This window comes from Sinocyclocheilus rhinocerous, unplaced genomic scaffold (genome assembly GCF_001515625.1).
Source record: "Sinocyclocheilus rhinocerous isolate Xijiao unplaced genomic scaffold, SAMN03320098_v1.1 scaffold241, whole genome shotgun sequence".
Classification (NCBI taxonomy): Eukaryota; Metazoa; Chordata; class Actinopteri; order Cypriniformes; family Cyprinidae; genus Sinocyclocheilus; species Sinocyclocheilus rhinocerous.
The window spans coordinates 1,031,975-1,044,006 of record NW_015659312.1 but is presented as its reverse complement, the minus strand read 5'-3'; positions in this window follow the sequence as shown (position 1 = coordinate 1,044,006).

The following is a 12,032-nucleotide window of genomic DNA, read 5'->3' as shown; positions in this document are numbered from 1 at the left end:
CACCTTCACCAGGTGAGCAGGGACATTATGGATGTGTTTTAGACATTTTTTGACTATTCAGTCTGAAAAATGCAGAATAAAGTATGCTTATGAGCTCCATCGGCGTAGGAGGTAGAGCTCGGAGCAAATGTTCAGGAACAGATCTGCCCACAGCAGGTTTCCCTTTACAGCCTGGCTTGGCATCATGCATAAGTCTATGACAGGCTGAAATTCCTCTCAGTTATTCTCTCTTTTTTTCGCTCTCGTACACACTGTCTTTTTTGTTCTCTCACTATCCCCCTACACAGTAGCCGTTGCTGTCTATAAAGTGTGGATAGATCTGTGTGGAGTGTTGGGCCATACTGTCCACTTGTGTGTGAGACTGACAGACTATATGTGTATAAATGTGAATGGGCAGTTGTCCAGTGTTCTGAACAGTGGCTAAACAAAGGCAGAATTTGCATAATGGACCACGGATTTACAAAGCGATCAAGGTGTAAACAACTTGGCCATTCAGCCTGGAAATCCTGCATCCAGTACAACACAAATTCTCTAATGTCCTGTTAATGTTAGTATGTAAAAGTGCTCCTTCATTGTTATTGCAGCTTTCAGCCGACACATCCATTTCAAGAGTCATTTAGCGAGGGGGGTAATCGCTTGCAGGATATCCCAACAAAGCATTTGTGATGAAAAATGAGAAGAAGAAGGATAATTTCATAACAACACATTATGAAGTGCTGTTTAGAGTTAATTTAGCGTTTAAGCTGTCAAGTTGCTAATGCATATCCTCGTGGGCTCAGGAGATCTCATCTGTGCAACAAAGAAAATTATTCACAGCTTTGATTAGCTTCTAACTTCAGATGGGAATGATGAAATATCTCATGAAAAATTTATTTATTCCTCGTTGTGAAACAAGCCCATAGCTGTTATCACGAGCTGAATGCGTCTCTATGGAACTTTGTTTGTTGGTTGCCTGACATGCAAAATTAGCTCCACAGTAATGCAACAAAAGAAATGACAACAATAATAACACTGACAAACTTTGGTCAACCTTTATACACTTTCAGCTATGTCTGCCCTTTGCACACCTGCAGAAGCCATTTATAGAAAGTGAATAATTACTGAGATATAATTACGTTTTTGGTAATAGTGTGCAACACTGCTTCTGAAATGGGGAAATGGTTGGAATGGGTAGGATAATGAATCAAATATGGAAAAGATTGGTTTATGTGGTAAGATGGTAAAAGGTGAAGACCTAGGTAGGGTGCAGAAGCCGTTGAGGGTTTGGTTGAAAGTGGGAGTGGATCTTTGTTTTGTTGCGCCGAGATACACCCCGAGGCATACAGAGAGCCTACTGTTGCAAAACACTGAGAGGGAGAGATGGAACGATGTATAAATGGGTTGAGTGAGAGAAAATGGAAAGAGAGAAATTGAAAGCAAAATTGATTTACTTTGAAAATTGCATAATATAAATGAACAAAGTGATGGATGACCTGGAGAACGAAGTAGGTGTTCACGTAGGAGAAAATCAACAGTTAGAGAGCTAACTGTTCAGACTGCAGAAATAGAGAAAAGGAAAAAGCCTGTCACTCCCTATACAGGGTCATAAAAGCAGTTTTACCTATGTTGACTGCTGCTGCTGCTGCAAGAAAAAAACTTTTCACAGAAAATAATATATGTACGCTACTCTTCAAAAGTGCTTTTGAGTCTCTAAAGCTCAGCAAGGCTGCATTTATTTGATCAAAAAATACAGTAAAACAGTAATATTAGGGTATATTATTGCAAATTAACATTTTTGAGGTAACTGTAACACAAGGATTTTTGATGAATAGATCAAAACATTAAATGGAAAATGTCTTTTTCTTTACTGCCACTTTTGATCAATTTAATGCAGCCTTTCTTGGTCTTTAAGAAAAATTACTACCCCAAATTCTTGTATATATTTCTATTTCAAGTTACATTAATAACATGAGTGTGAAATCCTTTATATCTCAGACTTTTGGTCGTCACTGAATGTATGAGAATGTCTCTTATTCATGGACACGTGTACAGAGAAACAGTTTTAAAATAAATCCAGCCAGTTGTATTCAAAACAAATCCTCTATGACCTCCATCTGAGGTCATCAATTAGAAACACCGCAATCTGACCCCATGGCACACATACACACTTCTGTCGCCCTATTTAACTCCCTGGTTGGTCACACTCAGTCTCATTGCAGCACACTCTGACAAGCTGTTCTCTTTTTGCGGACACAATGGGATGATCCCTCATTACCATACAGGTGCTCTGCACTGAGGGCCAGACTCTGGTTGAAGACACACTCCTCTACAATGGAGCTCCTGTTACTCCACAGGGGGCAAATGAAGGACCAGGAATGTGTTCAAAAGCTGATGTTCACACACACACTTGCACACTCCTGTTTTAATTCTTAAACACAGGCCAATTATTAACTGAACTATTCTCTGCACAGACGTTTGGGCGATTTCTCTGCATCTCTTCTCCATGTGTCCTTTGTTGGGTTCTTGAAGCACTCTTTTAATGTTTATGATCTCATTCCTTTCATGATCCATTGATGTAGCTTGTTTAAGCCATTGCTCCTTTCCCCTGTTTATTTCAACCATGTATCATTTCCTCTGTCTACCTATGCATGAACTTTTCCTCTTCTAATAAATAAAATGATTTGTTTTTGATCTAAAAGATCAAAATATTGCCAATTAAATTTGTACCCTTCTCATTTTTATTTATTAATAATTTATTTATTTTAAATTGCATAATTTTTGTAGGTAAAAGTGTTTTCTTAGAACACTGGTGGAAATCATGCATTCACAACCAAACTTAGCAGATAATTTGCTTTAAAATGACAATTTGTTCATCTCTCACGTCATTTGCAATGCATATGAACAAATGCATGCTGATCACAAAAGCTATTTGGGACCATTGCATTTTACACTCATATCATGAACCAAAGTGTTTTTTTTCGTTTTTTTTTCATTTTCATTTTCATTTTACAAAAGTATGTGTCATGTGTAATTTGTGGAGGGGGCAGCACAACACATCTTTTATTTTTTTTAATTCAAAGCTGTGACTTCTTTGGTGTTTCATATCTATTTTCTGGCACATTTGTGTCAATTTAAGTATGTTTCTCTTGCTCTCTCTCAGTTTGCTTAAAGCCTCTCTAAATTTAGAGATGGTCAGAAGGCTTAGTGTTATGATTATGAATTTTCTTGATTTGGTTATGCAAGCTCAGGTTTTATCATGAATGTTGACCATGGCAGGATTAAAAGCAGCAGATGAAAGATTGGTCTATGTGCCAGACGGCTGCCACAGTTTCTCTTTATTTCTCTCTCTTTCTTCTTCAGCACCTCCTCCAACACACACACACACACACACACACACCATCACCACCAGCAATTATCATCCATATCTGATTTCTGTTTTTTTTCCCCCTTCTTTCATCAGGAGGCATCTGTCAAGTTTCTATCTTTCTTATCTGTTCTTTCTGAGCAGTTTGTTTTTCTGTTGCCTTTGTTGTCTTTCTTCAGTGACACTCACATAAACACACTCAGACTCGTGACTCGTGGGGTTGATTCTTAACCCATTGTATTTTCAATTTAAAAATGTTGAACATGTAATTGGTAAATCTCAGATTGTAAAATTACAGATTGTATACTGTTTAAACAAGGATATTCAATGTCCAGTCTCTACATTTCTTCACAGCAAACATCCAAACAACCACAACTTATATGTTTCAGGAGACAATATAACAAATAAATAAGCAATGTTGATCTTTGGAATATTCATTGTAAATTCTCAAAAGGGAAGCCATAACACCTTATATAAATAAGGAATATTAACTCCTAAATAGTCAAACTAGTCCTTGATTGCTGCTTAGTTTAGTATACTATATAACAGAACATAATAATGAAAAAACTAAACATCTTTCATGTTAATAATACTCTGACTCACTGTGTTGTGAAACTGGCTCTAAATGCATCTCTGTACTGTTGTCATGACATTCTTGTTTTCATCGGCTCTGCATGAGAATTAACAAGCGGCAGATACACTGAACTGAATATTGTTCATCTGGCTGTGATTCCTGGCTAAACAGATGTTGCCTTTGTAGTGCATTAAAAAGTCTAAGTACCTTTTCAGGGTATATATGATGCTCTATGTCAACAAAACCTGTATGTTTATCATTTATATGTTTCATTTACACCACTGTTTAAAAGTTTGGGGTTGGTAAGATTTTTAAATGTTTTTGAAATAAGTCTCTTATGCTCACAAAAGGCTGCATTTATTTGATTTTAAAAATACAGTAAAACAATAATACTGTGAAATTTTATTACAATTTAATATTTCTCCTTGCCATTTTAATACATTTTAAAATGTAATTTATTCCTGTGATGGCAAAGCTGAATTTTCAGCATCATTACTCCAGTCTTCAGTGTCACATGATCCTTCAGAAATCATTCTAAATAAGCTGATTTGCTGCTCAAGAAACATTTCTTATTATTATCAACGTTAAAAAGTAGTTGTGCTGCTTAATATTGTTGGGTAAACTGTGATACTTCTCCAGATTTTTTAATGAATAAAACATTCAAAGAACAGCATTTATTTGAAATGGAAAACCTCTGTAACATTATAAATGTCTTCATTGTCACTTTTGATCATTATAATGTGTCATTGCTGAATAAAAGCATTTTCTTAAAAAAAAAAAAAAAGTATATACTGACCTCAATTATTTGAACAGTGGGGGAAAAAATATACACACACAGGCAGATGAAATACAATCAGCTAGATGGCCAGAAATACTGCATTACGCCACCAAGACTAAACTCTTTCATTCTCTTTCAGTCTACTGTCTCCAGGTCTCGTTGTCTCAGCATCTCTACATGTATTTGCACTCTGTTCATCAGCAATGAAACACATATTCAAGGATCCCAGATGGACTGATTTTATTGTGGAGGCGAGACACGACGGGTGACAATTTACACACGCTCATGAGCACACAACACTGTGTGTGTATATTTGGCTTTCGGCGATGTCCAGACACAAGAACAGAAGATATAACATGAACAAAAAGGCAGACAGAGAGATGCTAAATCATCCTCTGAGATGAAGTGCAGTCATTGTTTTGAGAATCATCACTATGACTCAGACAAACACAACTGAATGTGCACTGAAACACTTTTTTTTTAAAACCATAAATGCTTGCGATTATGTATCTGCATTAAAATAGAAGAAGCATTGTCATACGGTTAGATGGCAACATTACTGGAAAGCACACGAATAGACAGAGTCAGAAATGATCATGTTCTAGGTTAGTTATTCCTGTCACAACAGATGCGTACAAAGATTTGTGTATGCAGGCATCACAAACCAGCCTTAAAACTTGAATTAATAATAATTAAATCATAATTAGCTACATTAAGGATCCATTTTCTTGTAGTGCATGGGAATTGCAACACCGATGGCAAACGTTTCTCGATTCTCAAAGCACAGTTATAATTAAATACACTTTAAACTTCATGAATCTAGATGTGCTTCTTGCTTTATGTGCAGTTGTAGATGCTGAGCTGAACAGTAAGCGAGGTGTTAAATGCATAAGGCTGATTTAAATTCATGAGGTCGTGACCTGGTGGAGCTTTACACTTACATGCATGTTTGACTGGTGTGTTCATGAACGTGTATCATAAAAATACACGCATTCCATAACAGTCGTAATGTGAGAGTATATTCTGTAAATACATGCTCAAGAATGTTTGCAATATGCAGCTTATTCACAAATCTGTCCATCTTAATCCACTGAATTTAAAAGACTTAGAGGTGTATTTAGGACTGCCAAAATGTTTAATAATGATTAATGGTTTTAAAAGGATAAAAAGGGCATTTTAAATGAAAGACAACAAAATAATAGGCCTTTGTGTAATTATTAGTTTCAGGAATTTGTGTGGGTGACAAAGAGCGTAAATTTATGCAGCGCTCTTTACTCATCTCACTACATCTCACAACAGTATCTGGATTTGTCAAAGCCCACTCGACAAGCAAACATGAAACAATTGTGCAATAATTCAATAAGAAACAACTTATTGTACAACTTATTATACACAATTTACGAACTAAATCTTACATGGGTTAAAACATTTTTGCTTTTGACCCTTGGTCCTCCACTGGTATTCAAACTTCAAACTAATTGGGTGATATTTCACACTCATGATTATTCATTTTTACCATCTAAGAATGCAGACCTTTTGAATAATGGCATTCACACGGAACATGTTTTTATGCTCAAAAACACATGGCACAGGGAAGTGGAATGAGAAAAAATGAACGAAAACGAAAACGTGTTCTATGTGAATAGCCAAAGATTTCGATACGTTTTAAATTTCACACAGAACAGAATCAAACAGTTATTTGATCAAGCATGATCAAATGTGGTGTTGCTTTTATGCAATACGATGTTAATAGCGAGTAACTTATAGTTTAGGCACAATATTTCAAGCTGCTTTTTCTGTTTCGGAGGAGAACAAACACACTGTTTCAGTTCTGAATAAATCAAGGGTTTGAAAGAATTGGTTGAGTGAATGTTTCAAATACTTGCTCATGAAAATAGTCACTCGTTGCCACCTACTGGCATAAAGATTTAACCTGCAGAAAGAGTCACTCAGTCTACACCTAATGCTTACTGAAAGCTGTCTGAAATTCACAAAAATAGAAAAGAATGATACAAGTGCAGATGAATTGGGTAAAATCCAAACCGTGCTTTTTTTGTGTTCCTGAAGGGCGCTGCAGGAATGGAACACTCCCAAATCCTAGCAACATTAATCTCATCACAGAGTGCTCTACCACAAGGCCACTAGCAAAGGGTCTATGAGATGGTCACTTCAAGGAAGTAAATTCACTGTTTATGATTATATGACCCAGGGTGGTGAGTCCTCACGATTCTTTTTATTGCTAGATGGCGGGAGAGATTGAGTTCATGTATTATTTTAAGTAGAATAATTCAGGATTTGTTTTGTTTTGATATGTTGCAAACAATTTCTTCATGTATGAAAATATGTACAATACATTTGTAGATAAGAAATGTGACCCTGGACCACAAAACCAGTAAATAAATAAGCTTTCCATTGATGTATGGTTTGTTAGGATAGGACAATATTTGGCCGAGATACAACTATTTGAAAATCTGGAATCTGAGGGTGCAAAAAAAAAATCCAAATATTGAGAAAATCGCCTTTAAAGTTGTCCAAATGAAGTTCTTAGCAATGCATATTACTAATCAAAAATTAAGTTTTAATATATGTACAGTAGGAAATTTACAAAATATCTTCATGGAACATGATCTTTACTTAATATCCTAATGATTTTTGGCATAAAAGAAAAATCTATAATTTTGACCCATACAATGTATTTTTGGCTATTGCTACAAATATACCCCATCGACTTAAGACTGGTTTTGTAGTCCAGGGTCACAAATGTGTTTTATAGTATTCACCAAAGCATTCTGGTTAAAGATAAAGTAGAAATGAAGCTGTCTTTTATTGCTCCCTTAGCCAATTGTTTTCAAACAGACACATCATAAACGGTGCAAATTCCAAAAAACAGGGTTTTTTTTGTGTGCCCTTGAAGGGCATTTGCAGATGTTCCAAATGAATGTTCCAACAGGGTACATGCATGGCCACTTCAAGGAAGTAATTTTACCGGTTATGGTCACGTGAGCCATTTTGAAGATAGATCAGAAAACAGAATAATTCATGTGAGAGTAAGAGTAGTGAGTGATCCACTCAGTGTGTGTATTTCTATGTGTAGGAGAGAGGTACAGAATAAGTGTGTATTGCTCACCAGGCGTTGACCAGCCTCAGTGGTCTAGTCATGGTTTCTCATGTCCTTTCTCCCTCCTTCTCTTTCACCTTTTCACCCGTGTGTCTCTCTCTCCTCTGGCTTTTTCTTAATTTCAGAGTATTTCTTTGTCTCATTGTGTACAGTAATTGTTAGATACCACTGTGCAACACAGCATTTACTGTTTTTGCAACTGACAGCTCTTTTTCATTGCTTTGATTTGCTGTTGCTTGCTGTTGCCTTGAATGTGAACTGATCTGTGATTCTACAGGAAAAGCTACATGATACATGACACTTTACAATAAGGGTCAATTTGTTAATATTAATTATTGCATGAAGTATCATGATGAACTAATGATTTTGTTATACGCTTGTATGGTCGTTGTTGTGCTCGGATGTGCTGTGTGATTGTGTTGTGTTGTGTTGTTTGTTTGGCTGGGTGTTTGGGACAGTCTGTGTTACTGGCAGCAAGAAATGTGCAAAACTTGTTGCATAAGTGACACATAATTAACAAGAACTCAGCGTCTAACACTTACTCTGCCCGTTAAGGGCTCTCCCTCTGGCCATACACACACATACACATACATGCACCTGGTGCTGGATATTTGGGACGGTCTGTTCTGTATTATGGATCTTCCCACAGGACATAAACCAGAAACACAGATGACTGATATTATGAGAGTGTGTGTGTATGTATGTGTGATTTTTTGCTGCATATATGAGAACAAGGAGACGTGTGGTTTTGTGAGAGCAAACAGTTGCAAGGGTGTAATTAGACTCAGTGACCTAGATGGCGTCACCTTAGGGGTATTTTTTTGATATAATTAAAATTGTAATTTTAATTAGGGCTGTTATTTTAACGTGTTAATGTTGTGTGATTATTTCAAAACATTGAATCGTGTCTGTACTTAAATTTGGTAATAAGGGATTTTCCAACAATTATAAGATGGAAATACCAATGTTTTTACAACAGCAGTTCGCGCAGTGCACAACGCAGCATTTTTATTAAAGGAATTGTTCACCCAAAAATTAAAATCTACTCACCTCCAGGCCATCCAAGATGTAGATGAGTATTTTCTTCATCGGAACAGATTTAAAGAAATTTACAATTACGTCACTCGCTCACCAATGAAACCTCTGTAGTGAATGGGTGCCGTCAGAATGAGAGTCCAAATAGCTGATAAAAACATCACTATAATGTAAGTAATACAAGTAATGTAAGTAATTCACAAGCAGCAGCTGCATGTTTGTAATAAATAAATCCATCTTTAAGACGTTTTTAATAATAATAATAATTATTATTTGTATTTATATAGCGCCTTTCCAACACCCAAGGTCACTTTACAAGTCAGGTTTAAGGAACAGAAACAAATAAACATCAATACCAGAAGACAGAACATAAACCAAGAGCGGAGAGTAATATACAGAGACCACTTACAAAGTTAGATTAAAGATACAGAGAGAATGTAGATAAACATCCATAACAGGGTATAAATTACAAACTGAGAACTGAAGAGTAATACTCAGAGAAAAAATGTGTTTTTAAGAGGGTTTTTAAAGGAGAGAAGGGAGGATGCTTGACGGATGTTTTGGGGAAGAGCATTCCACAATCTGGGAGCCACAACACTGAAAGCCCTAGCTCCCATAGTCACCAGACGAAACTTAGGAGTGACTAATGGACCAAGGTTATGGAGAGCTTTATAAGTGAGAATTAGTATCTTGTAGTTTATGAGCAAGGAAACCGGAAGCAAATGAATGTCTTAGAGGATTGGGGCAATGTGATCGCTCTTTCTTGTGTGGGTAATCAAGCGAGCTGCAGAGTTTTTAACATATTGTAGTTGTTTGATATTATTAGCTGACAGGCCATAAATAAGTGTATTACAGTAATCTAGTTGAGATGTGACGAAGGCATGTGTAACAGTTTCAGCATCCTGCTGACTGAGAGAGGATCGAATACGAGAGATATTACGTAGGTGGAAAAAAGCTGTCTTTACTACCAATGTGATCATTGAATGAAAGAGTGAAATCAATGAGAATACCAAAATAGGCCTATAGCTACTTAGGGAAGAAGGTTCGAGACCATGCTTTGCAACGGAAAATTCAAGTCCTCTCTCCATAATATTGCTTTCTCTTGTGAAAAAGTCCTCTCAACTGAATCAGGAGAGACATACCACCATGTTTCTCAGGTCTATTAAATATAACGCATCATATAATAATTGCTGTTAATAGTGTTCATCGTCTGTTTTGCTACGTCTTAAATTGATTTTCCCGTACATTTCTGCCATATGTACATGAATTGACAGTCACCACTGATAAGCTACCACTAAATATTGTAGAAACTTAATTTGCTGTAAAGTTGCTTTGCAATGATTTGTATCGTGAAAAGCGCTGTACAAATAAACTTGCCTTAACTTGACTTGACATATTAAAGCACCAAACAGTCCAAAACAGTTCTAAACAAACATGTTGGTGGATTTTGAGGTGAGGGTACAACAGGGGATGGACTTTTTCACTGGAGGAAGCGTTATTATGGATTATGGACTTGTATTTTGGTCAGAAGTGACAGTTTAAATTTAAAACACCTTAAAGATGGATTTGTTTCTTACGAACACACAGCTTTTCACTTTAAAAGACATTAATTGATAGAGTCATGTGAATTACTTGTGGATTATTGTGAAGTTTTTATCTGCTGTTTGAACTCTCATTCTGACAGGGTGAGTACATTTTCAGCAAATTAAAATTTTTGGTGAACTATTCCTTCAAGGCTATCAATTTAACATGAATGCAGGAGTCTCAACATACATTTTAAATAGTTTTTCATTTATTTGTGCAGCGATGATTGGAGTTACATATATATTGAATGAAATCACAGTGAATGTCTCTAGGTAATCACTGCTGAGTAATTTAAAGAGCTGACAACTGCAACCACATACACTCAACAATTTGATTTTGCAGGACTGTTTTAAGCAGTACGTCAGCATGTAGTGTTCAGAACACAAGGTGCATGAGAAGAACTGTGCTGATTTTAAAAGGGATTATTGCTCTAATCTGATGCTTACTGATGACTGTTACGTTTTCTACGGGAAACAGAACACTATGCACAACATGTTACATCAGAGTTCAGCTCCAACCCTGATCAAACTCATCTACCTGTGATTTTCTAATGATCCTGAAGACATTAATTAGCATGCTCAGGTGTATTTGATTAGCCTTATAGCTAAACTCTGCAGGAAAGTGGATATTGTGGGCCAGATTTGAAGATCCCTGCATGTGTTACATGGAAATAAACATTCAAATGACAAAACAAGCATCACAAATCCTGAAAAACCTGTAATAAAATATCTTACAAATCCTTTGTACAGGTTATTTTCATATTAGGTGGGACAATCTTTTTGAGGTTAAAAGGTCAAGGCCAGCACTACAAAAAACAACAACATTCTAATCTGTTTTTTATCTTAAAAACTATATATATATGTGGCAAGTGTAATGTTGTTACACTAGATTATTGAAATTATTATTATTAACTAATGGCACTAATGCAAGAGGCTTTTATTTTGAAATTTGTATTAGGGAAAATTGCACAGTGATGAATGATCATGTGATCACAAGCACAATACTATTGTGTTATTTTTATGTCTTTATACATATATAATTAGTATTTCACTGTTACTGGTTTTGTTTTTCCCTTCTTATGAAATTGTTAATCTATAAAATGTTCAGGAAGCACTGTTTACGTAAGTTTACGTCGTGTGTAAGCGCGAGGGTAGAGCTGATGTAATTTCCGGGCGCTCTCTCTCTTTCGCGGGATGGCATTGCGATGAGAGGTATGTTTTATCAGCTCGTCGAAAAGTGTTCAAATATGGTTAATTACTTACTGTTTATGGATCTTCTTTACGAACTGTGTTTGTTTGGTAACTTCTCTTTATTAAGAGATTAGTAATCCAAGTTATGAATGTTGTAAGAGCATGTTTATTCGAAGCATGAATTCATGTAATGGCTGCCATTACACGTGAAGTATGCTGCTGAATTGCGTTACATAACGATGCATACTTCGGTAAAACAGAGTTAAAAGTTTTATCTGTGTTATGAGTTATACATTTATGATTGTGTGAAGTTGTATCTGTTCACCTTTAATGATCCGTGAGAGGTTTGAATGTATTTCCTGTTATATGAATGTACATTGTAACAGTATGCAATGATTGACAGGCACAGC